Source organism: Aotus nancymaae, unplaced genomic scaffold (genome assembly GCF_030222135.1).
Source record: "Aotus nancymaae isolate 86718 unplaced genomic scaffold, 86718_ANA_hifiasm-v0.15.2.pri h1tg000029l, whole genome shotgun sequence".
NCBI classification, from domain to species: domain Eukaryota; kingdom Metazoa; phylum Chordata; class Mammalia; order Primates; family Aotidae; genus Aotus; species Aotus nancymaae.
Window position 1 is genome coordinate 53,268,819 of NW_026988442.1, and position 25,788 is coordinate 53,294,606.

Here is a 25,788-nt window from a genome sequence, read left to right on the forward strand (position 1 = left end):
GTATGTGTTGTTCCTCTCCACGTGTCTATGTGCTCTCATTGCTTCATCCATGTCCCTGCAAAGGACATGATGTCGTTCCTTTTTATGGCTGCATAGTATTCCATGGTATATATGTACCGCATTTTCTTTATCTAGTTTATCATTGATGGGCATTTGGGTTGAGTCCATGTCTTTACTATCGTGAATAGGGCTGCAATAAACATACGTGTACACATGTCTTCACAGAAAAATATATATTCTTTTGGGTATATACCCAGTGATAAGACCGCTGAGTCAAATGGTGTTTCTGGTTCTAGATCCCTGAGAAATCGCCACACTATCTTCCACAACAGTTGAACTTATATTCCCAGCAACAGTGTAGAGTTCCTGTTCCTCCGCAGCCTCACTAGCATCTGTTTCTTGACTTTTTAATGATCACCATTCTGTCTAACAGGAGATGGTATCTCACTGTGGTTCTGATTTGCATTTCTCTAATGATCAGTGGTGTCGAGCTTTTTTTCATGTTTGTTGGCCACCTAAATGTCTTCGTTTGAGAAGTGTCTGTTCATGTCCTTTGCCTACTTTTTGATGGGTTTTCTTCCTGAAACCATGCTCCTTTCAATAAGGCATCATTAAAATAAATGTTAACACTTTCAAGTCCCAGTTTGTAGTCTACATGTTTGTAGTATGAGTACAATAAGCTTCTAGTACAACAAAAATAGTTGAGTAACATTTCCGCTTCCAATGCAGTTTGGTTTTCTTGTTTGTTTGTTTGTTTTTTGAGACGGAGTCTTGTTCTGTCACCCAGGCTGGAGTGCATTTCAAAACACTTCAACATAAACTGGGATATAAATGTATATCCAGTGGCTGTAATCAACTACCTAAAGGCAATGTGTCATCTTAATCTGGAAGACAGGCTCCAAGAGTAGTTAACCAGCTTTTAATCAAAAAACCACACTCAAGAGATACTACTGTAAGCCAGTCTGCTACTTATCACCAACCAACAGCAGGTACATTAATTAGTATATTTTCGGTCAGAAATGGGCTTTCATATTGGTTAAATTACAGCTGTTGGGACATTTTCAGTGGTGAAATTCATGATATTTGAGGTAAGGGGGTTGACTGGAAACGTCAGAAACACTCTGCCTGTGTGTCACCCGAGTATAAAAATCTAGCAGGCCAGATCGTAGGAAGCCTCAGAAACGTAAGGCTCAAGTAAGAATGGTGCCCTAGGTTTGATAAGTAAACAGCCCCAGGTCCAGCTGCTGATTTCCAGGAATTATTAGGTCCTTTGATGTAAAATGGCAGGATAACCTGAATTCTGCCTTTGGTGAGCTGAATTCTAAAACTGTCAGTCCAAGATTCCCATCCCCTCATTACTGAATCAAACACAATCTGGGTACTGTCATGTAGGGACTCTGCAGATGGAATTAAGAATACTAATTAGATGGCCTTAAAATAGATTATCCTGGATTATCCAGGTAGGCTTGCTATAATCACACAGACCCTTGGGAGGAGAAGTGAGATGAGTCAGGAGGGAGGTCAGACACTCAAGTGTGAGAAGGAAGCCACCTTTCCGGCACTGGAAATGAAGGAGGGGGCCGCAAACAGGAATGCAGGCAGCCTCTAAAGCTGAGAATAATCCTTAGCTGACAGCCAGTAAAGAAATGGGGACTCAATCCTACAGCCACATGGAACTGAATTCTGTCCTCCTGAATGAGCGTGGAAGCCGTTCACCCCCAACCTCACAGAACACAGCCCTGCTAACGTCTTGGTTTTGTCCTTAGGAAACCTAGAGAAAAGAGCCAGCTGTGCCTGGACTTCTGTCCTACAGAACTGTGAGATAATAAATTTAAGATAAGCTTGTAGTAATTTCTCAGGGCAGCAGTAACACACTGAAACAATGCCTATAAAATACTGTCTCACGTGCTACAGGTAAACACTAAATGCAAGCTGTTGTCAGAGCAGGCCTCTGAAAAGGACAAAGGTGGAGGCTTACAGGCATATAAAGCAGGTTGTGTGGCTGTGCTGTGGCAGCCTCCTAATAACTCTGTATGGGCAGAACTCCACCCAAGCCTTATTTTCATTCATGCCTGGTAGTGAGTTCACAGGGAGGAAATCTCTAGCCCTTACTTCCTCTAACTTTTGGTAGTAATTATAATATACCATAAAGAATCTAATACCAGCTAGGCATGGTGGCTCATACCTGTAATCCCAGCACTTCGTGAGGCTGAGGCAGGAGGATCACTTGAGCCCAGGAGTTCAAGACCAGCCTGGGAAGCATGGTGAAAATCTGCCTCTACAAAAAAATACAAAAATTAGCTTAGCATGGTGGCATGTGCCTGTAGTCCCAGCTACTTAGGCAGCGGGAGGGGGTGGGAGGATTGCTTGAGCCTGGCAAGTCAAGGCTGCAGTGAGTCATGTTCGTGCTACTGTAGGTTCATGCCTGAGTGGCAATGTGAGACCATGTCTCAAAAAAACAAACAAAAATCTTGCAACTGATTTCCTTAGGTTTGTAAGAATGGTTAAGCAAATAGTTAAAAAGAGTTGAACAACCAGAAACTGATTTAAAGAGATCCCTGGAAGAAAGATAGATCTTCCTTCCTAGAATGGTTAATTTCAGAGTTTGTCTAAGGAACTCAGAAAGTAGGCCTTAAGTCATAGGGCTCTCCAGGTATTCGCACAAGCAGGAAATGAGCCCTACACTGCATAGATAACTGACTCCAAAAAGAAGGCAGGGTCCTTAAGAACCATCTTTCCCTGTGGGTTCAGACTGGTCCCTGGGCCAGCGGCAACAGCAGCCTTTCTGGACTTCTTAGACGTGCAAATATCTCAGCCCCTCCCCAGACCACAAAGTGATTATAATGCCCCACTCACATTTGTTTTTGGTTTTTGCTTTTGAGACAAAATCTCATCCTGTTGCCCAGGCAGTGGCGTGATCTCAGCTCACTGCAACCTCTGCCTCCCAGGTTCAAGTGATTCTTGTGCCTCAGCCTCCTACAGACGGTCACTACCACGCCCAGCTACATTTTGTATTTTTAGTAGAAACGGGTTTTACTATGTTGGCCAGGCTGGTCTTGAACGCCTGACCTCCAGCGATCTGCCTGCCTCAGCTTCCCAAAGAGCTGGGATTACAGGCGTGAGCCACCTTGCCCGGCCTCCAACTCAAGTTTGCAAACCACTGGCATGGCCTGTCTGGAGTAGCTATGCAAGACCTTGTCCACAGCCAAGAAAGCTCAAAATTCAAGCGTGAAGACAAAACAGAGTGCAATGTTAAGTGACTTGGGGAAAACAGAAGCAGGAGGGAGGAAGGTAGCAATTGAGCTGTACCTGAGGCTGGGGGCTCGGGGGAGGGCTGGTGTCACTGAATGGGACCACAGAGGCAGGAGGCAGGGGGGTTTACTCTTTCCATTTCCTAAACAAAGTAAAAGCAGCTTGAGGAAGAGAACCTTGTCTCTGTTCGGCTTTCTTACAGTGTTTAGCCCAGAGCTATGTACTTAGGTGGGGCACAAATATGTATTTCAACAAGAAAAAGTTCCTGGCTGCTTTTTAAAGTAAGTTATACTCATTTGCTAGAAATCAGTGACGTCTAAGAAATCCTGTAATTTAGGAGTATCTTCTCCAATATTTACTCAGTACAGTGACCACTACAGAGTTCCATTTCATTTCTGTCAGGGCAGGAGATGAGGAAGTAAGGGGAGGGCTGTGAAAGGGGAGGGGTAGGGGGGTGGTTGAGGCAGAGTGGAGGGAGCATGGGTCATGGTCCCTTGAAAGGTTCCACTCGTTAGAAGGTGCTCCACGACCCCTTCCTAACCAGCCAGGAGAGGGTAAAGGCAAAGCAGTCCTATATCTCACTCATTAGCACTCTCTCTTTCCATCCTCCACAGTGACCAGGTCAAGACTATCCCAGCTTCCTCCAACAAATCTCTGATGCACGCACATACACACTCCACCCCTCACCCTATACAGGAAGCCCTCGTGTCCTACATCACAGAAAATCTCATACTGTTCCACCAACAGTATGAGAGTTTCAGTTGCTTGGCGTCTTCACCAGCAGTTTTTACTATATTTTGTTTAAGTTTTAGCCATCCTAAAAGATGTCCAGTGGTAGCTCATTGTCCAAGCTGGCCCTTTTAATGGTCTCAGTGCAACCTAGTCAGGTTGTAACTACGATCCATAGCTAATCTTTGGACCTAATCTGATTAAACTCATAAATCCTACTAAGAGCAATAATGTTTATAGGTATTTATAGAGATGGTTGCGTTCTGCATCTCTCTTCCCTGTTCTTGCCCTTGATCACTGCACCCTGAACTTGGCCTGTGAGTACAGGTAGAGGATTCACTTTGTGTGGATGTATGTGGATGCATGCCAGAGCAGGTGGGTATGAGGATGGGGCTGAAGAATTTCTTTCAGATACTTCTTTCTGATGCATCTCCACTAAAAATACAAAAGTTAGTCAGGCATGGTGGGAGGCACCTGTAATCCCCGCTACTCAGGAGGCTGAGGAAGGAGAATCACTTGAACCCAGGAGGCAGAGGTTGCAGTGAAAGAAGATTGCACCACTGCACTCCAGCTGGGGTGATAAGGGCTAGGATCCATCTCAAAAAAACAAAAAACAACAAAAGAAAGAAACTGTTTTAGTACCCTACTGCAATTAAGTGCATAAATGATGTCATTTCCCAGCCTCCTTAGCAGCTGGGTCCACAGAGCCCATAAGAGGTGAGCCAGCAATGGGTGGGATTCTAAGGAAGCCGGTTTACAAAGATGAGCCGGCTGGGAGAAGCCTCGTTTTGCTCTTCTCTTTCCTTCTTCTGGCAGGATGTATGGACATGCTAGCTAGTACTCCAGCAAACATGTTATTAGACCATGAAGTTACCATGTGTTAGGAAAGTGTGGTAAACTAATAATGTTCCCAAAGACATGCCCATGACCGACTCCTGAAACCTATGGTATTTGCTACTTCATTTGGAAAAATGATCCGTGTAGATGTGACTTAAGTTAAGGATCCTGAGATGAGGGGCTCATCCAGATGGGCCTCTCCACTGAGATTACAGGCTCATACAGCACTTTGGGAGGCCGAGACAGGAAGATCACTTGAGCTCAGGAGTTCAAGACCAACTTGGTCAACATGGCGAAACCCTGTCTCTACAAAAAAATACAAGAATTAGCCAGGTGTTGTGGTGTGTGCCTGTAGTCCCAGCTACTCAGGAGGCTGAGGTGGGAGACTAGCTTGAGCTTGGGAGGTTGAGGTTGCAGTGAGCCATGATCCATCATGCTACTGTACTCTATCCTGAAACATAAAGTTTTTAGTGAAATTCATTCTAAACATAATATAAAAAATTTAAACACAATATTGACACATTGAATTTTAAGGTTTGTGGGAAGTCATATTTAAAATTTTTAACCATAATGCACTGAACAGCAATGCAAAATTCCTATCGTTTGTACATAAAATGCTTCTCTCAACATCAAAAGGCTCAAAATGGTCCCTCCACTGTGTAAAGTCAATCTCCCTCTTTCAGAATACTCAATGGAAGTTCAAGATTCTCTCAAAAAACAACCAAAAATAAACCTCAAAACAAACAAACAAAAACACAAAAACACTCCCTCAAGTCCAAGTCTACCACTGTCAACTCCCTATCCCCCAGTAAGGATTGCCACCTTCTTTCTGATAGCCTCTGCTGAATTCTAGAACCTTCCACGTGCCACCACAGTCCTCCTTTCCCCACAGCACAGACACTGTTGTCACCCATGTCCTTGTCTGCATCCCCCAGCAGACTCAAGTCCTAGGTGTCTCTAGCATCTGTACAGAGATGCTATCTCTGAAGTCAAGAGGAGCCCACAATCCCATCTCACATGGTTAGAAGGGCTGGCATGTCAGACCATACGCAAGTGGCCTCTAACAACCCCCAAGAGTCCCAAAATAGGCTGTGCCTGAGACTGAAAGCAAGGGCAGGAAGCAGGCTGGAGCTGCGAGCCAGAGGCACCATCGTCCTCCTCCGACCTCGCTGGTGATGAGCTCACACTTGCAAGCACGTGCTTTCCATTTTCTGAAACACCTCTTCCCTCTTGCAAACATCAAGCACAACAGCAAAGCCATATTTGGGGGCTCAGCCATTATCTGTTTAGAGTCTGAAAAGGACAAACTGCACTCACAGATTGCATAGGTAACCTGTGACATCACTGAGAGGGACCAGATGAGTCACGTCTGCAGCTCACCTCACAGAGTGCCTACTGCCGTCCCCTGCGGCGACCCAGGCCATCGTGACCTTTTAGCTGCCATATCTGACTTCCTATCACTGTTCAGAATTCAGGACACAACAGAGAACAGGGTTTCCATGTTAAACATGCTACCACTCAGGTTCTTGTACAATTTTTCTTATCGGTTAAAGCAACTACAGTTATTGCTTACCTTACTTTATATAACAGATGATCAAAACTTTACATTAAAATGAGAATTCCTGAATACACAATGATTTATTACAACAGAGTGGCTGCTTCTTTTAAAAAAAAAAAAAAAAAACACAACTGAAACTGATCTCCAGCTTAGCACCTGCTAACAGCCAATCAGGTCAACCACAGGTCATATTAAATCATCTTCCCAACTCTCCACCTCCACTGGTTCTGAAGAGTGGATGTAAACAATGGGTTAAACAATCCTGGATGCAGACAGCTGTTAATTACAACCCGCTCCACATTCCCACACCCCCAGGGAACCTCAGTAGACTCCCCAGCTACTTTCCACACAGGCGCAAACCTCTTAGCATGTGTACAAAAACAGCTAAAAACATTTGGGGACAAAGAAAGAGTATTAAAACAACTCCCAAATCTGCCTACACCAAAGAAAAATATGACGGGTTTAGGGTTCCAACCTATTCTACTTCTATACTTCAGCTATTGAACAATTTTGATCAATCAGAGACAAAAAGGCTTACTGGAAAATATACAGTAATAGTTAATATGTCAGAATAACTACACATATTTTTTTCCTTTAAAATGTTTGTTGTTTGTGTACCCAGTCATGTACAAAGGCAAAGTTAGAAGGTGGCTTCTTTTTTAAGAGCTTAAAGTATTTCCTCTTTTCTAAAGTACTTTAGCTACTAGAACAGCATGCATGCAGGGTAAGAATCACAGATCCCAGCAGAAATTGTTCCCAGAACACATCGTTCATTCAGTATCAACCACAAGGTGTCGCTGCTTCAATGCTGATTCAGATGCACAGCCCCGCTAGAGACGTTTCTCCACCATCAAGGCTATATTTATTTGCTTGTGTCCGTTCCGGGCCGGCCAGAAATGCTTTCTCCTTAAGGTTTCAGGTAATACACATATGGCTAACAGTCTATATTGAGAAAGTAAACCACGGAGGCACAGCAACTCCCTACCCCCATCTTAGGACAGATTCTGACTGTGCCTGAGAGGACTGATCTCAGCCTCAGGTAACAAGGCAACAAAGTGGGGCAGAAAGGCTTGGATACTCCTGAATCACATCAAAATACAACACTGGAAGTTCATCTTCCGGGGAATCCATACTGATAGAAATAAATGGGAAACAAGACAAATCTCCTATACAGAAAAATTCCAAACAATTTACATCAATCCTCCACTCTCATGGTGGTGGCGTACAACACCATACCCCTTAAGTGTGGACTGCACGCAGTGACTTCCTGCCTGCTGGAGAGCACAGCACACTCCACACACAACATCTATGCATGTGCACAAATGCATTCATGTTAACATACGGAAGGGGGAGGGAAGGAAACAAACAACTTCTCCTTGGAGCAACCTGGTACCCACTATCTTGGCCAGGTGATCAAAGTCAACACAGTGATAAGCCAGGTAGCTACTGTATACATAGAAGGACGGGAGCAGAAGACACTTGACCTTTGTGGTTCCTGCCCCCAAACACGTAACTCCAGTCTAATCATGAGAAAAACACCAGCAGGGAAAAATTCCAGTAGAGGGGCAGCCGGCAAAACAGCAGCCCAGTACTCCCCAAAACTGCCAAAGTCATCGAAACAAGGAGAGTCTGAGCAACCACCACAGCCGAGGAGAGTCTAAGGAGACGTGACAACTAAATGCAATGTGGTGTCCTCTGGGATACTGGAATAGAAAAAGGACACTGGGTACAAGCTTAAAAAAAAAGAAGGAATAAAGTATAGACTTTAGTAGGCATCAATATTGGTTTATTAACTGTGACAAGTATGTCATACTAATGTCCTATGTTAATAACGGGAAACTTTGTATGGAGTGCACGGGAACTCTGCATTATTCTTTGCAACTTCTTCATAAATCTAACGCCATTCTGAATTTAAATTTTATTAAAAAGTAGTTCGCCCCAGCTCTAATGGTAACTAAGAGGTCTCATCACATACAGAAGAGTCCCCTTACCTTCTATGTTGTATTTAGTTTGTGTTCCTGACAGTCCCTTGACCCTCAGCATAGAGGAGAGTAAAGCAGCAAACACTGCTTCACTGAAGGTCATGAGAAGGACACTGCAGAAAGGCAGAGTTTGAGGGCTTCTGTGTCATCTGCACCTTTAGAGAGTGCTCTGATCTAAGGCTATTATTCCGGGTGGCAATGAAGTAAAGTGAAAATGACCCAGGCTTTCAAATCAGACTGAAGTTCAAATCCCAGACAGTTATCAGCGAGCGATCTAACCTTCAGGAAAGTTATCTAAGCTCTTGGGGCTCTCCATCAACAAACTGCAAGTGGGGTTCATACCTACACTGCAGGGTTGAAAATGTCCACGCAGTGTCTAGCACATGTTCTAAATAAATGCTATGTTTCCATTCCGCCTTTCCTTTCCTGAGGCAAAAGTCTCATTGGCCAACTACAGCCCAGGGGCCAAATCGGACCACTGAGTGTCTTCACAAATAAAATGTCACTGGAACACAGCCATGACCACTCATTTATTTACATATTGTCTAAGGCTGCTCTGTGCTACAATGACAGAGTTACAGAGCCACAACAGGGACTGTGTGATCCTCAAAGCCTGAGATATTTACTATCTGGCCCTTGACAGAAAAAGTTTGCTGACTCTGCTCAAAGGTCATCAATTACCATACTTCCAAAAGCTAACAGGTACTTTTCATTCCTTATCATACTTGACATTCACAGCTTCTGCCTCAGATGCCTTGTTTCAGAATCCTCTCTTCTCTCGAGGCCAGCAACCTGAGCTCAGGCTCTGCACTCAGCTCCTTGGTACTCTTCAGAAACATGGCTCTGCTGAGCGACCCAAGTTCAACACAGGCAAAGTCAAACTATTCCACGCTGTAGTTAGTTACACCAGCACCTACGCCTGTGGTAGGGCAGAAACAGCGTTACTTGGAATCCCAGGACCAACAGGGTTGATACAGAACCTTAGAAACGTTGTTTCAGAACATTAGAATCCTCACCCAAAACACAGGAATAATGCCCACCTTGGAAATACTATGAAAATTAAATTGGGGGTAAGACCATAAAGCCATGAGGCACAACAGAATTTTTTGAATCTTGACCCATCTAGGAAACCAAGCTGGAGCTCGGCAAGCTTCTCAATGGCATGCAAAAAATGAGAATATGGATCCTCTCAGCTCTCTGGACTGTTGGGCAGAGTCTGGGGCAGTGCCCGAGGGGAAGTTCATTGATCCTATTTGCTGTACAAATATCTCCTATATGTGGCATGAGATAAAAAGGCCTGGGAAGTCCCCACCTTAAGCCATTCTGTAGTTTTTTTCCTTCCCTAATTCTCAGGTACAGACAGGTCACCACAACCTAAAGATTCTTTTTCCTAAAACTTTTTCAAATCAGCCTCCACCTCACTGCACAGTCCTCTGCCTCTGCAGAGTTAAGCCACTATACTACATTTGACTCATTACAAGAGTCCCAACCAGTCTCAACCCCAAGGAGATCTATGCGAAATAGTTATTGTGCTAGACTTCCTGGCTCCTCCAATCACACACACACACACACGCACACACACACACACACACACACAAAATGACACACAATCTCTCTCTCTCTCACACACACACACACACACACACACACACACACACACCCCTTACCAGCTTCCGAAAGGAGAGTCATGCTCTTCTCCATGAGGTCACAACACTTTGTAGACACCTCAATGTCTTCACTGTTGTCATCTCTTGCCAAACTGGGAGGTCCCCAGAGCTTAGAGCCAAGTATCTATTTACCTTGATATCCACCACATCTCTAGTCCAGAGCCCAACACACGGCTAGTGCTCAATAAACTGGTATAAAACAAATGTTTATGAAAGCTCATGAAATCACTGTGTGCAAGATTTACTAACTCAAGAGTGCCTCCGAGGCCATTTGCAAAAATAAAGATCACCACCAAATCCACCTACACAATGTACTCTTACGAAGAAGGGGATGCTGGAACAGTCTCTCACCAACCTAGGGCCAACAAGTCCAGGAGAACTAGGGGTGTAAGAGCCCTTGAGATGACCACAGAATAAAAGGAACTTTATTTTAAAGCCCAAAGGGCACACAAACTAATAATTTCCAGCTTGATAGGAAGAAACAGGAAAAGTAAACCATAAAAATAATAAAGGAGTGTCAAAATACAAATAAAAACGGGATTCTCTTAAGCAGTCTACGTTTCTTGCTCATTTCAGGGGAAACATGTTGAACTCAACAGATTTAATTTTTTCCTTTCCATGTGTCACATGGAGCTCTACTAGCAACAGTGTAAGTCAAGACTTCAGGCTACAGGTAAGATGTTTCCCTCCCACCACACCCCCACCCCCACCCCCACCTTAATAGAACCTGCTTGTTTGTTAAAATACCACCAACTGTAAGAAAAAATTAATAAGTGTACAGTAAAACCTAAAAACAAGTAAACAGTACATCCTCAGAAGCTATTTAATGGATAGCACCTTGACCTGGCCACTGATATCATTTCTTCCTGAGAATCTTACCAAGGCACTTGGGTGCTTGGTTTGTTCCCTACCTTCACTCCCCAAAATCTTTGGTATCAGCTGGTTGTCTTGTGAACTGCTTTTCCCATTCCTCTAAAACTTGATTCCTTGTGCTCTCACTGGTTGATCTTTATCACTTTTAATAAAAGCTACAATAGGACCAAGAATAAATAAGCATAAAGCATTTGGTTGGAAGCAACACACACTTGAGGAAATGAAACCAATGAAGTATCTAGCAAGACCCTTCCCACAGAAGCTGTGGATGGACCAGCCCATCCACAGAGCCATGCCCACAATTCAAAAACCCAGATCCCAATGATCAATAATTTGGTTTGAACAGTTTCATTAATATTTGCTAACCCAAGTCCAAATGTCAGCAATTAGATTTTTTGTTCAAAAAATGTTTAAGAGACTGGGATCTCACTATGTTGCCCAGGATTATTACAAACTCCTTGGCGAAAGTTATATTCCAGCCTCTGTTTCCCCGGTAGTTGGGATTACAGGTGCACTGCTGTGCCTGGCAAGCAATTAGATGCTAAAGGTTCCTGCATTGAAGTAGTGGTGCCCGTCTCTGTTCTCCAGGTCCGAAAAATAGACTAAAGGCAAAAGAGGATGATCTAGGAAAGAGGACAATATAAGGCAGAAGAGGTGGGGTGCGGTGGCTCACACCTGTAATCCCAGCACTTTGGGAGGCTGAGGCAGGTGGATCACGAGGTCAGAAGCCTGGACGAGAGGGTGAAACCCCGTCTCTACTAAAAATACAAAAACTAGCCAGGCACTGTGGCAGGTGCCTGTAATTCCAGCTACTCGGGAGGTTGAGACAGGAGAATGGCTTGAACCTGAGCAGCAGAGGTTGCAGTAAGCCAAGATTATGCCACTGCACTCCAGCCTGGGAGGTACAGTGAGACTCCGTCTCAAAAAAAAAAAAAACGCAGAAGAGGAGATTTACCCCAATGTCAGATGTCAGGACCAGTTTGATGGAACATGGCAAGGGCATATTCTTCCAACATATTCTAGGAGCCAGACACTTTATATTCCTTCCAATCCTCTCAAAGACCCATATGGTAGATAGATTTTTCTCCTTTCCCAACAAGGAAACCAGTGATTAGAGACATTAGTATAGTACTCTTTCAAGGTAAGAGAGCTACTAAGAACAACGACTTAGGATTGAACCCAGGTCTGTCTGTCTTCCTATGATACAATATCCTGGGTGGAATTTTTCTGTTTAGGATGCAGTAAAAGGGACAGTATACAGAAATTCAAGTTCACCTAATGCAGCTAAGATCTGCTTAAACTTCTCACGCTTGTAATCCCAGTACTTTGGCAAGGCCAGGGAGGGAAGATTGCTTGAGTTTAGGAGTTCAAGACCAGCCTGGGCAATATGGCTGAAGGCAACAGGGTGAAGCAGGAAAAACCCTGTCTCTACAAAAAAATACAAAAATTAGCCAGGTGTGGTGGCACATGCCTGTAGTCCCAGCTACTTGGGAGGCTGAGGTGGAAGCATAGCTTAAGCCCAGGAGGAGGAGGTTGCAATGAGCTGAAATTACCCAGCCTAGGTGACAGAGCAAGACCCTATCTCAAAAAATTAAGAAATAAAAATGACATAGGTTTAAAAAGAAAAAAAAAAAATCTGCTTAAACTTCATAACCTTTTAAAAAAAACAAATGCTGGCTGAGTTGTGATGGCTCACACCTATAATCCCAGCCCTTTGGGAGGCCAAGGCAGCGGGGATGGCTTGAGGCTAGGAGTTTGAGACCAGCCTAGCAACACAGCAGAACACTAACTCTATGAAAATGCAAGATAAAAAAGTTACCTGGCCATAGTGGCATGTGCCTGTAATCCTAGCTACTCAGGAAACAGAGGTGGGAGGATTGCTTAAGCCCAGGAGTTCAAGGTTGCAGTGAGCTGTGATTATGCCACTGCACTCTAGCCAGAGCAACAAATCAAGAACCTGTCTTTTAGAAAAAGTTGGGGTAGCAGGAGAAGGCTGGGTGCTGTGGCTCATGCCTGTAATCTCAGCACTTTGGGAGGCTGAGGCATGCAGATCACCTGAGGTCAGGAGTTTGAGACCAGCCTAGCCAACAAGGCAAAACTCTGTCTCTACTAAAAATACAAAAATTAGCTGAATGTGGTGGCATTTGCCTGTAGTCCCAGCTACTTGGGAAGGTGAAGCAGGAGAATCACTTGAACCCGGAAGCAGGAGGTTGCAGCGAGCTGTGACGAGACTGAGCCACTGCACTACAGCCGGTGCAGGACAGTGAGACTGTCTCCAAAAAAAAAGAAAAATTTACTCTGAGAATATTTTGCATGCCTACATTCAAATTTTAATGTGTGTGTGTGTGTGTGTGTGTGTATATATATATATATATATATATGAGTGCACACATATTCATTTAACTCTCAGAGTACGTATATCTGATCTAATAGAAACCATGTAACTGAAAAAAGTAAATTATTTTGTGAAAGTAAAATACTTTCGACAAAAGAAATCCCTACTGAATTTTTACTGAAGAGCTGCAGTCCACAATCACTTTGTGATTGATGCCAACAGGAGATTCTAGTTTGTATGCCTCACTCACTTCAAGATGTACAATAATTTCTGTATCAAATATTAACACTAGACTCTATGATGCATATAATGGGCATACATTTTCCTGTGATTACCAAAGACCTTCAACATCCAAGTGTTACATCCAAAGTCCTTGTGAAATATCAAACAAACATCAAACGGCCCAAGATAGAAGCCTCCGTCATACTCGCTGTGTTCTCAGAGGATGCCTCCATCTAGCATTATGGTGCAGTTGTGACCAGGGCACAATGACCTCACTTGCATTCCATTATGTGTACTCTACAAAGAGGAGGCAGCACAGCCAACTGTGGCACAGACTCATCTGCTGGTCCCTCAGCCAGTCTTGGCCCCGTGTGCCCCTGGTGTACCAGGTACATGTTTCTGGTACAGTGTAGTCCTGAGTACAAGCTATCTACTTCAGTGGGTACTCATCCAAATAATCAACAATCTGTTTGAATGGCAAAAGAATAACGGCAGTGCCTTCAAGAGACAGCATGTCTGCAAATGGCATTTAAGCCATTTGAGGGATGTTCAAGGGTAACCTGACACAAAGGCTTCTGTCTCAAGTGCTGGCTTTATCACTTACCTGTGTAAGGAGCACCTGTGTGACTCTGCTGTGTTGCACAGCTTTGAACAGTACGTAGTTTTGTGCTCAGCTTCCACCAGAGTTTTCTTCTCATTGCTTGGAGGGCAAATCTGGACCACCTTGGAGCATTTATACTCTCTATCAGCTTCATGAATCACAGGCTCTCATTTCCATATTGTGCACATGGCAGCTTCACAAATTACCCAGGCAGGGCACCACCAGGCATCCTGCCTTTTTGCTTTACCTATATTTCTCTTTTCTGCCAAGAACCATTGCTTTCTTAGACCTTTATACTCGTATCACCAGTTCTAAGAGCTGGCTTCCTGTACAGGGCAATTCTATGTACATAACATTTTAATCACTTTACACAAATCATGTGCAAACTAGGAGAGGATGAATAACCCAAGGAGCTGGCAGCAGAGCTCAAATTGGAGCCCACTCTGTTCCACTGCTTTCATGTCCTATTCCCAGGGAACAAAGCCCCGCAGGAGGGCTGCACTGCATGTCAAGGCTACACATCCTTGCCAGAAAACACAGCCCTGAGGATGGAATCCTACTGGAGGGCATTTAGCTGAGGATAAAGAATCAAGGGAACAGATACTACGGGAATCCATTCATGGCCAGCAAGTCAGATGAGGGAAGCTGAAGGTGGGTTCCAGGGTAGATGGTAACTTGGAAATTGCAACCCCGACCACCCTAGACTTTACAGTCTACATCTCGTTTAAATTTTACTTGTCCTATGTCTTAGTTCAGGCTGCTACTTTTAAAATACCATAGAAGGTTGGGTGCCATGGCTCACACACCTGCAATCCCAGCACTTTGGGAGTCCGAGGCAGAAGGATTGCTTTAGCCCAGGAGTTCAAGACCAGCCTGGGCAACATGGTGAGACCCCCACCTCTATAAAAAATTTAAAGAAACAAAAAACAAAAAAACACCATTGACTGGGTAGCTTAAACAACAATATTTCTCAGTTTGGAGGCTGGGAAGTCCCAGATCAAGGCATCAGCAGTATCAGCGTCTGATGACAGTGCCTGCTCACTGCACAGCAGTGCCTCCTTATCTGCAGAGGATATATTCCAAGGCCTCCAGTGGAAACTGAGGACAGTACTGAATCCTATATACACTCTATGGTTTTTTTCTATACATACATCCTCTTCTTGCACTAAATGGCTTAGTGTCACTCATTTCAGGGGATCTCTCTTGCAGAAGTCTCTACATAGTCTCAACGCTTACTCTTGGCAACATGTTGCCATCAGCTGGAACACTTTTTCTGTTGTCTTCAACCCATAAATTGAATGCCTTTTTCATCTTAACTAAGCATTTATCACACACAGTAGTGGTAACTTTTGCAGTTTGAGGTACAACAGCAAAACTACCATGAATTTTTTTCCTTCATCATTATTTCACAGATGGAAGACTTGTTCTTACTGTAGATCTTAGCAACCTCAGCATACGATGGGTTTTTTTTTTTTTTATTAAGTCAAGAACTTTGCCTTTCCACTTAAAGGAAGCACTTTACAGCTTCTCCTTGGCATGTCCAAATTGCCAGCATCACTACTCTTTTGCTTTGGGGCCGTGATTAAGTAAAATAAGGTTGAGTTGAACACATGCAGTGTGATACTGCCAACAGTCAGCTTGATAACCAAGAGGGCTACTGAGTGACTAACAGGCAGGTCTCGTGTGCAGCACAGCAACACTGGGCAAAGGGAAGATTCCCGTCCTGGGCTGCGAAGAGCTGGATTTCAGCATACTACTCAGAATGGTATGCGATTTCCAACCTTTCAACTATTTCAAGAATTTCCCATGTAATATTTTTGAAGCACAGCTGACTGCAGGTAACTGAAGCCACAGATAAGGAAGGACTGCCGTATCCTCACAGGGCTAACAGAAAAAGAGCTTTAGTATCTTCTTGCCGTATCCTCACAGGGCTAACAGAAAAAGAGCTTTAGTATCTTCTTCTTCTTCTTCTTACATGACAGCATTAATCCCATCATGGAGGCTCCACCCTCCTGATTTCAAAACTTTATCACCTCCCAAAGGCCCCATCTCTTCACAGCAACCCAATTAGGGGTTAGCGTTTCAACATCAAATTCTGGGGAGACATAAACATGCCATCCATAACGTCTTATAAGAGAAGCCCCATTATTACCCCATGTCTAAGAGGAAGAAACACCGATAGCCTGCTCAAGCCTACAAAGCTGGGAAGTGAAAGCAGCTCTGTCCAACCTGCCCATGACTGGGGCAGATGGAGACAGCCTGCACCGTCAGGATCCCTTACATCTCGTTAACTAAACTGGAGTCTCACCAGTTCCTGATTTAGGGTAGAGAACTTACTCTCCCAGCCTCTTTAGAAGGTCGACTCATTAGCTGTACTCAGGATCTGTGACCAATAAAGAGGACTTTGTTGGTGGCGGAAGAAATAAGAAAAATCACATATCCTTTAAAGGCGGTTTCCTAAATTATACTTCTCAGAGCCCTTGTCCAGAAAAGGGGCTCCTTGCATGGCACAGTTAGCGGCTATCTGGATAGGTCCCCACTGAGGCAAGGCTTTCTGGTTTCAGCGCTCCAGGCCCTGATAATGAAGTCATTCCCAAAGGTACCGTTTCCCTTTTGTAAGGCACTCTGGTTCCCACTGGGCTCTCCCTTCTAGAAATCACCATTCTGTGTTCACCTTAGTTTCCCACCTCCAGGCTTAGCATACCCCTGCCACCCCTCTGCCTGGAGGCAGCCAGCCACCCCTGCCAACAGACACAGATGTATGCACAGTCCTGTCACAGCAAATCTGAGTCGTCAAGCTGGAATATCAGGTTTTCTTTCCTGTTTATTTCTGCTTTACACTAGTGCTCATTAGCACTAGATATAATCGCCTACACGAGCTCCTGTGACTTCGGTGTTTCTCTGTAAATCAGAAATGATGGAAAAGATCCCCACCATCACAGCCCCTGCCCTCGTCTATTTTCTTTGAGGTGAAAACATTCATTTCTGAGCATGGCACTGGCTTTGTTCCAGCCGCCATCTGACACCACCACAGGGTGCAGCTGACACTGCTGTAAAGTGTGACTGAATAAAACCTCCAGTCATCATTAACTGCAGGCGGCGGGAAACGGGCAGCAAAAATGCCAAGGCCTGAAAATGGGAGAGAGACAGGAGTGGAGGAAAGCAAGGCTGAGCGGCTACTGACAAACGCAGTTGAAGACATACTCCCTTTTGCTCAGTGCCTGAAGACAGGAAAGCCCTAAGAGGGAGGCTGTACCCTAAAGCATCACTTTTCTCTGGATATGGAGAAAGGTATATTCCCAGCTTTACAAATGTAAAGGACTGTTACATTTAAAATCGCCTATGCATCCATCAGTATTTTCAACCAATCACATGGAGCTGATGAGCATGGAATACTAAAATCCTATTGGTTTTAACAGTTACTTACCTATGTCACATCACCAGGATAAAAGGAGTGATTGGATTCTGAAGATATGATTGGATCCTGTTTTCAGGGCTCCCAAGGGGAACAACAAGATGCCAACAAAGACAAGACAGCAGTCCTTATAGAGAATGTCAGAATGTCAGGGCAGAGACGTGTAATAAAGGGTTACGCAGAGCAAAGAGAAGACAGAGTGCTACAGGTGCTTGGAGCAAAAGGCTATTACTTCTCACCTAGAGAAAAGGAGAGACACAGAGAAAGGCTGGAGTTGACCGCAAGCCACACCCGCAGTCAAGTCCGAAGGAGAAGGTTCTGACCTAGGCAAAGGAAAGAGGATGAACAACAGGGGAAGAGGAACAACAGGGCTGGGTGAAGGCACAACAATGATTTGGTCGAGAGAAGACAATTCAATGGGGAAAGAAAAGTCTTTTCAGTAAATGGTGCTGGGACAACTGGTATCCACATGAGAGAGAATGAATTTGGTCCCTACTTCACATCACACAAGAAAATGAACTCAAAATGGATCACAGGCCTAAATGTAAGAGTTAAAACGATTAGGAGAAAACACTGATGTGTATCTTTATGACTCTAGATTGGGCAATGGTTACTAAGACATGACATCAAAAAGACAGAGACAGACTAATAATAAATAAATTGAACCTTATAAAAATTTAAGACTCCTGTGCTTCAAACAATATAATCAAGAAAGTAAAAAAGGCAATCCTCAGAATGGAAGAAAATACTTGTAAATCATTTATCCGATAAGGAACTTGTATCCAGAATATAAACAGCATTTTCACAACTTAATAAAACTACAAAGAGATATCAGTTCACAGGCTCTAGGACAGCTATAACCAAAGACAATCACAAGTGTTGGCAAGGATATGAAGCAATTGGAAACCTCACACTCAGCTGATAGTAATATGAAATAGTACAGTCACTTAAAAAATAATTTGGCAGTACCTTAAAAGGTTAAATGGAACTACCATATGATTCAGCAATTTTACTAGGTATATACCCGAGGGAAAAACATATGCCCATATAAAAATGCAGACACAAAAGCTGATTGCAGTTTTATTTACAATAAATAGCCAATGTGGAAACAACCAAATATCCACTGATGGAAGACTGGATAAACAAAATGAGTGGCATCTATCAGTACTTCATTCTGTTTTCTTACCAAATAATATTTTAGTGAAGTACCGATATATGCCACATGGATGAACCTAGACAACATTATGCTCCACAAAGGAAGCCAGTCACAAAACACCACATATTATGATTCTATTTTTTATGGAATGCCCAGAATAAGCAAATCCAGAGAGACAAAGTGGTTACTAGGGGCTAGAAAATAGGGAGTGAAGAGTAAGGGCAAGAAGGAATGTGAAATGACTACTAATGGGCATGGGGTTTTGCTTTTGTTTCTTTAAGGAGGAGATAACAATGTTCTAAAATTAACACTGTGGTATTGGTTGCACAACCCTGTGAAAATGCTAGGAAAAGAACATTGAACTGTAAACTTTAAATGGGTGAATTATGTGGTATGTAAATTATATCTCAATAAAGCTGCTCTTAAAAATTCAATGGAATAAAGCACAATAGAAAAATATATAAATTTGACTGGAGGAAATGAAAAACTTCTGTGAGACAAAAAACACTGTAACCTAATTAGATGGAAAATGATGAACTAGAAATAGGTTTTTTAAATAACATACATGACTGATAGCCTTAAACAACCAAGCTGTGCTAAATCAGTAAGAAACACATATTTATTTGCCCCAGTAGACTACAGGACAGCTGTCACAAAAATTTTCCAAAAGAAAAAGTTACCAATGACCAGTAAGAATATAATAATTCATCCACAATGTTAAACAAGTTTTGGCCTAGTAATCTCACTTTTATAATTTATCTGATAAAAATATCAGAGATGCCTTTAAATCTGAATATACAAGAATGTTATTTTTAGTAGGAAACAGAGAATTGCTTACCTGTTCAATGCTGGGGAATGGACAAATGCATAATATTGTTTACAAACTACAAAAACAAAGCAGGAGCAACTATCAAAATGGTTGTCTTTTGGGGGGTACAGAGGGACTCAACATTTAGTGTATCATTATTTTGTACTTCTTTATAATGTATTTTTCTTCTCAAATAGTTCCAAAATTTTAAAGATAAATACACATGTATTTGCCCTCATAGGAAAGAAATTATATGAGATAATCACATATTCTTTATCAGTGATTCTCAAACTTTGTTACATATTAGAATCACCTAGGAGGACTTTTTAAAAATCCCAATGTCCAGACATACTTCATACACATTTAATCAGAGTCTCTGAAGATAGGAGCTGGGCATCATCAGTATCCTTTAAAATTCCTGGGCTGACTCCAGAGGATTGCCAAATTGTATCCAGGACTCACTGGCAGGGGAATAAAGGGACTCAAAGCAGAGCAAATGCATGCACACTGGTTCTATGTATGAACACATGTTCAAGCACAACAGAAGTTGCGTGTGTCACGTTCATAGCTGGGCACACACAATAAGATGGCCATCATGTAACAAATTTCCAGGAGGAAACAAAAAATGCTCTCCTATTCACCCCAGCAGGAGGAACTGTCCTTGCTGAAGGTTAGATATCAGCTGTGGTCCCAACCACTCAGCAGTAGAAGCAAGGATGAGAACCAGTTGGCTCTAGAAGGAGAAATGGGACTGTGCATGTCCTGTGTTATTCTCCACCCTCCTAGCAGCAGCCTCATGGATGCATGTGCACACAACTTGAAGCCCATGCCCCCCACCCTGTCTATGAAATCAGAACACACTCACATTATTTACAGCTGACATGCCAACAACGTACAGGCAGAGCAACAAAGGCTTGCTGAGTTAAGAGAAGATGCTGGGGAGAGTGGAGGATCAAGCTCTACCAATAACTTGCATGAATTTTGGATAAGTTCCCTAATGACCAAGGGATCTTTGCTTCCACATCTGCAAAGAGGCCTGGACAGGATGTGCTCTGGAGGCCTCTCCAACTCGAATATGCCTGTGAACCTCCATGATCTCTAGGATCCTCACCAGGTGGCTGAAACTGGAAGCCAGCTGAATGTTTTTCTGACCATGAACTTGATCTGAGTCAGTTGTCACAATTCCTGACACAATCTCATGGAAAGAAAGAAAATGAAAATTGTCTGAGACGTGCAGACAGAAGGGAAGTTCTAAAGAAGGCGGCTACAGAATCACTTTTCCCAGCCTCTTAAAATTCTCAGTAGTCCACAGTTAGGCCGTACAAAGCACCATCCATTTAAGCTGTTCCCAGAAGATGTGAACTTCAAAAAGCAGCCTCTCAAAGAATGCTGGGGGGAATATGAAATCAATACAGCCTTTCTGGTAAAGAACTGGGCACTACGTATCAGGATTATTTATAAATGCAGTCCATTTAGTTCAATAATTCCACTGCCGGGAACCTGCTACCCCAAGGAGATGTCAGAGATGTCTGTAAATATCACTGGACAAAACTATTCCTATTGGGAGTTCTGAAGACGGGTTGTACAACAATGTTAGTATAACTACCCCTGAACTGTACACTTAAAAATGGTTAAGATGGTCAATTTAGTTATATGTATTTCACCATAATTGAAAACATTCATACCAGGAGTAGTGAAAACAAATTGTAACACGCCAAAAACTTTTTGTAAGAATATCCAACAATCAGAAATTAGTTTAAAATCAATTATAAGATATTGAAACAATAGACAACAAGTATCAAGCTCTTCAAGTAAACTGCAAATTGCTCATGATAAAATATTAAGTGAGAGCTGGGTACAGTGGCTCACACCTGTGATCCCAGCATTTTGGGAGGCCAAGGTGGGAAGATGATGGCTTGAGGCCAGGAGTTCAAGATCAGGCTAGGCAACATGGTAAAAACCTCATCTCTAGGAAAAAAAAATTAGCTGGGCATGGTGGTGCATGCCTGTGGTACTCGAGGCTGAAGTGGGAGGATCACTTGAGCCCAGGTCGAGGCTGCAGTGGGCCTTGATAGCACCACTGCACTCCAGCCTGGGTGACAGAGCAAGACCTTGTCTCAAAACAAAAAAACTTAAGTGACAAAAGGCAGCACACAACAGGGTTACATAATGTGGTCTCAGGTTTAGGTGGAGCAGATTTTTTTCAAAAGACTAGGAAAAAAACTGTTAACAGTAGTTCTTTCTCAATGATGAGATTTCCAAATTTTCTACAAGAAATACTTGCGGGTTAGGGGAAGGAGTGCCTTCACAGACATTAACTCATGGTCCAAGGATCAAAGGGACAATATGGCTTATACTACACAGCCTGTCAGTTTTGCAGTTTTCCTTTAAAAAGACAGGTGGAGAAGTTTTCAAAACTGCTACATCAGCTCTGGCCACTGTGAGACACAAGTGGAACTGGAAGCGGCAGAAGCGGAAGTGTCCTCACACAAGGAGTAGGGCAGTACCACCCACTTGTCACATCTGCTGTCTTACCCCATCGCACATTTCAAAGGGCTGCTTCTCATTCATGCACGACCTTTTGATTGTTTGATAATGGGCCCAGAGTGATCTGGGAAAATAAATGCAGATACTGTGTAAAGTATCTAATGATATTACTAATAAATCACAGGAAATGAGCTTTTCTCTGGAAAACAGCAGCACATATTACAAATATTGATGAATTATTAATCCAAAAAAACTTGCAACTGCCACAGAACTACTTTAATGGATGCTGGTCCTTGTTTTCATTAACAGAAAATACATTTACGATTAAAAACAAAAGTTTTGAAACAATACTCAGAAAACAATTTTCTAGCAATGAAAAAGAAACCAAATAAATAGGGGAAGATGGCAGCAGAGTAAATAAAAATAACAACCCTAAATATGAGAGTAAAGAAACAAACTCAATCATGTAACATGCAGGGTCACATTATTGCAAGGTTATTTGGCCCACAATTCCCAAGATCCAGGAAGTAATCATCAATTGTATTAACATACACATTTTTAAAAATATTATTATTATTGAGATGGAGTTTTCCTCTTATTGCCCAGACTAGAGTGCAATGGCACAATCTTGGCTCACCACAACCTCCGCTTCCCAAGTTCAAGCGATTCTCCTGCCTCGGCCTTCTGAGTAGCTAGGATTACAGGCATGCACCACCACAACCGGCTAATTTTGTATTTTCAGTAGAGATCGGGTTTCTCCATGTTGGTCTGGCTGGACAGGCTGGTCTCGAACTCCTGACCTCAGGTGATCCGCCTGCCTTGGCCTCCCAAAGTGCTGGGATTACAGGCATGAGCCACCACGCCCAACCAACATATATATTTTTATTAACACAGGCTGTGTTGTTCAGAGTGTCTTCTTATAGGAGTTTGTAACATTTGACCCTTGCAAGAATAATTGTTCCAGTCCCTGACAGTTTCTGGATTAGCATCAATTAGTGAAGAGTTTCTATCCAAACAAGAAAAACAAGTTCGTTTGTTTGTTTTTTAACCTTAAAAAGAGAGGAATGGGGCGGGGTGGGGTGGGGGAGCTGGGGGGCTGGTTTACAAATCAGAACAAAGTCATCAAGGTAATTTCAGAGCAGGTGTCTGAATGCTGGCCGGATCCTGGCGAGCATGACCCTCTGTGGGGCCAGGGTGGAAGGAGAAGGGAGAGGAAGGGAGTGGCTCCACACCTCTGGGTGCTGCAGACACACTGTATTTACTGTATCATTAGTAGCAATGGTGCTAGCTTTTAAAATAGACGAGTATTTTTAAATCCAGTGCACATTTACAACCATATGTCAGTTTTTTTTTTTTTAAACCAAGCAGGTAGAACATTAGAGCCCTGGATACTTTACCAACAATATGGTTTAAGCAGAAATCTGTGTTAGACACTGAAAAAACTATTGTTCATAATTTGATGTATTGAGTCACTGCCATTTTTAAACAGCATCTCAGCCCTAAACTTTTCCAATTAAAATGACAAGATAATGAAGCCAAATTACCACTGTGAGACACTAATTTTCTGTACAAATTTGGGCAGTGAACAAATACTGCTCCATTAGAGATATATCTGCTTAGTTTATTTAGTTACCATTTGGACCAAAAACATCTAATACAGAGAACATGTTCTACAAATCCAATAAAAGCTTCAGGGATTCTTCTGCCCCCATGCCTATAACCTCCATGAAACCCCATGCCTATAACCTCCAATGTAGGTAGCCACATTCCCCAGGCTTGCCATGCCATCCAATCCTACCTGAAGTCCCACTAACACGTTGAATTTGTTAATAAAATTATATCTGAAATGCAGTCTTCCCTGAAGTCTTTCAGGTGTTCCCCCGTCCTAAGGCCCAAGCAACATTAATTCATTTGTAGTAGCACAGACTATAGGTAGGCGAATTGTCCAAAAGGTCAAACCTCTGCACTTGGCATTAACTTCAACAGAGATCCCTTAAGAATACTAACAGTTTCTGAATTATCTCTATTATCTATTTTATAGGGATGAGGTATAAGACATCTTGTTTGTCCTCAAGCTTCAGACAGAGGAAGCATATACTGTTTTTAAAAAGAAAAAACTACTCAGTGATACTTTTTAAAGTACAGTAGGGCAGGCTTTATTCAGGACCATCTTAACACATATAGGGACCACTGCAGTGGGATTTTAGGTGGGGAAAGATTGAACTCAATTCCAAACACAGCATGGGCAAGTGGGAACTTATAGCCAAGGAACAGGGTGAGGATCGGTGCATGAAAAATTACAAAGCAGAAACATCAGGTGTAGGAAGGCAATTCCTGCTAAAGACAGGTCAGGGTGACCAGATGTCACCTGGAGGATGGTGGAGGATGAGGAATCTAATCAGATTTGGGTGGGGTGGGGAGGCATTCTCGCTAAACTTAGTAGCATGCTTCTTTGCTAAACCTGGATCTTAAAAAAAGTGTGTGTGTGCACACACACACACACACACACACAGACCCAGAAGAAAGTTCAGGAGCATGACTAAAAGGTAGCCAAGCAGAAGTTTTTGGGTTTTTTGGGGTTTTTTTTTTTGGTCAATATACACACTAATTCAGGGGAAAAGGGCAAACGACATAGCTAATAAAGAAAAAGTAAAATGCTGTGCATACTTTTCGGAAAAAGTAATTCCAATCAAGATAACCCAATATGAGGCAGTGTGGGAAATATGATTTGAAGAAAGAGAAGAAATGTGACAAAGAGATACAGCAGTGAGGGAGGGCAAAGAAGGCAGGAAGGACATTCCAGGAATTTCCCCAAATACTGATAAACAGGTCAAATTCCTTGGCACAGGAAATTACTTCATACCAAAAAGGTTCCTGAGTTCCAGCTAATTAATGGCTTGTAAACAATGTTGTCCAAAACCAGAAAATTCTGCAACAATAAAAGATTTTGGACACTCACCAATTCATAGCACCATTTCTAACATTCAGAGCCTTTAATCCCCTCCTAATTTTACCAGCACGTAAACCTCAAAGATCTACTCGATGATTCAGCATATGTCATCTCAAGAAATACAAATATTATCAGGAAATCAGAGAAACAGATACCAATTTCACAGCCCCAGGCACATTTTGGATAGATTCTGAATATGTTTACATGTAATTAAGAAGAATTCTTACACTGTCATATGATCAACTGGGCCCCAAATTATCCTGCCTTTTGTAAACACTCCACAAACCTTAAAAAAAAAAAATCCAAGAACTTTTAAAACTCAAGGTATCAGCATTTTAGAAAGGCTTTCCTCACATGTGAATCATAACCTCTCAAAGTTCTGTTTGTTTTTTTTGGGTAATGTTAAGTGTAAACGTTGATAGAGGGAAGCCAAAATACTGCATAGGAATCATCCAAAGTCCCTTTTCCCGATCACTTTACAAGTCTGAGTTTTCACAAACAAACTTTATAGCTGTTCAAATGCTACATGAAGTAATCAAATAAAATACATCAGTAAATAATACTAGGTAGTAATAAACAGACTACTGTCAGATGACATTTGCTTAATCTATAACCTTTAAACACACCACAGTCTGGTGTGTTTGAATTACAGTCATGTGTCACTTAATGATGGGGACACATTCTGAAACAGGTGTCATTGTGCGAACATCCTCCAGTGTACTTTCACAAATCAAGGTGGCACAGCCTACTATACACCTAGGCTACACGGCATAGCCTATTGCTCCTAGGCTACAAACCAGCATGTTACTATACTGAATGCTGTAGGCAACTATTAATACAGTAGGAAGTATCTGCATATCTAAACATAGGAAGGGTATAGTAAAAACACAGTAGTCTAACCTCGTGGGACCACCGT

At 42.6% G+C, this 25,788-nt stretch overlaps 1 protein-coding gene across 10 annotated transcripts in view; it reads right to left on the bottom strand.

The window, feature by feature from the left end:
* The window catches only part of TANC1 (tetratricopeptide repeat, ankyrin repeat and coiled-coil containing 1), a 251,585-nt gene that overhangs the window by 108,970 nt on the left and 116,827 nt on the right, over nt 1-25,788 (bottom strand). The gene's annotated exons all lie outside the window — the stretch shown is intronic.